Raw genomic sequence first — 2,460 nt, forward strand, 5'->3', positions numbered from 1 at the left:
GATGTTCTGGATAACATGCATCGCCTCCTGCATAACATGGAAAACATGATTTTACACAACCCTGGTAAATACAGGTGAGTGTGTTCTTGCGGGAAAGAAAAAGTAAATATTCTAATTAATGAAAAATGGGAATAAATATTCAACAAAGTGGCTCCCTAAAACAAACTACAAAGTGACGCCTATTCATACCAGACCACATGTCCTCCATTGTGTTTGACTGAGTGACGCACTGTATATGCACGGGCTGTTCCCTTGTTACTACAAACTATTCATTTTCCATCACTGGTACATGCACCGTACAGGTTGATCTTAATCTTATCTGAGCATAAAAAATTGCTCCATAACTCTGTTGTTTGTTTTGTTTTTTACGTGACTGTTTTCCAGGGTTATCTGTGGTTTGCATCTTGTGGTCTAAGGTAGTGCTGGTGTGGTCTTGTCTGCTTGTCTTTGACACAAATACAGATTACGTAGCTGCTACGCACTGACGTTGCATCTCAATATCTCATATATCTCAGTAATGTCACAGAAACAGTTTGTAAAATAATCTGGTCATTGTTGATTTACCTAAGACTGACGTGGTATTATGATGTCTCTGTAGCACTGCACCTGATAATGTCTTATCACACATTTTATGCACAGTTACAGTGCAACAAAGGACAATAAAATGGAGGGAAGTAATATGACATCACATGTTTAACCACTAACAGCTAAAAAAATGTTACATTACAACATCTCAGTGATGTTAAGCTACAGCAATGTTCTAATCAAAATACACGACACATAATATTAACAATGTTGCAAGTCACTGAAGATAGTCAAATGACCTAAAGTGCAAAACAACCTTGAAAACAGCTGCAGTTTTGAAAGTAGTTCACCAATGTAAGCAGTAATTCATAGATACAGTGTTGTAAAAATGTTGCACAAACAACATATATGATCTGTTTATCTCTAGTAGTTTCTAGTATCAAGTACAAGGAAGCTGGGACACTTGTTGCTGTTGCAGAACCTTCAGCTGTATTCAATATAAAATTATATCTCCCAATAATCTTATGATACCAAACCATGCAGTGAGGCTTACAAAAAAAGACGTGTTTGATCCATTTTTAATATCCTGGTGCAATATCAGGTCATCAGCATGATTAGTCCCAGTCATTAGAACTTGAAAGTGAAAACATGAAATATGGATCCCACAAGAAAGGCTGCAAGTCTGACCAAAAATAAATTGTGCATGACAAGGTCCCCATCAAAGAGACAAAACACAAATGGTTTTAGTAATGGTGTTGAAATGAGACAATCACAGCTTGAGATCCAGAATCAAGAGTCATGCAGACGGTATGTGCTAGAAGGTGAGGAATACTAAGTGGTCTGAGTCATAAAGCACATCTCAGAAGTCACACACACACGTGCATGAATGCACAGATGCGCGCGCACACACACACACACACACACACACACACACACACAACATGCCAGCGATCTGCAGCTTTTGCATGGGGATTTATCTTAAGGCCCAGCAGTCAGGAAGCTCAATGGGGCATAAGACTTTCTAACCAAAGCCTGTCAGGGTGACTGAGGAGATCAATAATGATTAACAAAATAAATTCTCTGATTCTCTGCCAGATTATTTTCATCCCAGATCTCCTGATCTGTATAAACCACTGTTTTGTCCCGAACTAATCAACATGGCTCCACAACGCAAGGAAAGTTATTTTTTCTCGAGGCATGTACATGACCCCAAGAAGAGAATCAGAGTGATCCAGAGTAGATTTAAAGCATGAAAGAATCACTGTGACCAATTTACATCTATGCTGGAGCTGTAAATAGCAGTGTCTCAGACCTACAACCCTTATGTGGATTAAATTCACTTTACTTTGGAAACTTTCTGGACAAGTTTCAACTCAAGGTGAACTGTGTGTTTTACTTCCTTTTAGTGCACTCTCACTGTGCATGAAGTTTCAGCCAAAATCTGCAGACTTTTCAATCATTACCTGAGGGTAAATCCCTGGACTATGACAGTGACACATTGCTGAGATATGCAGTCTATCAGATAGTTAATCCACCTCAGTATTGTGTCCTCAGTATTGGTCAACTTGAGTACGGAAATTCCCAAGAACCTGGGAACTTGACAGATTTTGCCCCACACTGCACCTAAAAAACACAAAAAGCTGCTTACTACAAACAATAGCAAGCCCAGTCTGTTAGCCTACCTGCTGCAGTGAGCAAATATAACTAGGATTATGCTGAATAAAATAATTTAATTTCTGAAACTCATCTTTCTTTTTAAAAAGACTTTATGAGAATAAATCTTGGGTCATGGACCACAGGAGTCCCTGAAGAGGGTCCACTGGATCCCACTTTATCCTTTATGAGCACAATGAGAGGCAACTTTTTAGATAAACAGTCTATATATATTCATTTAGTTCAGTACTAAATTATGCCATAAAAAACAAAAACACTATT

The sequence above is a fragment of the Lates calcarifer genome, linkage group LG19, assembly GCF_001640805.2.
Source record: "Lates calcarifer isolate ASB-BC8 linkage group LG19, TLL_Latcal_v3, whole genome shotgun sequence".
NCBI lineage: Eukaryota > Metazoa > Chordata > Actinopteri > Centropomidae > Lates > Lates calcarifer.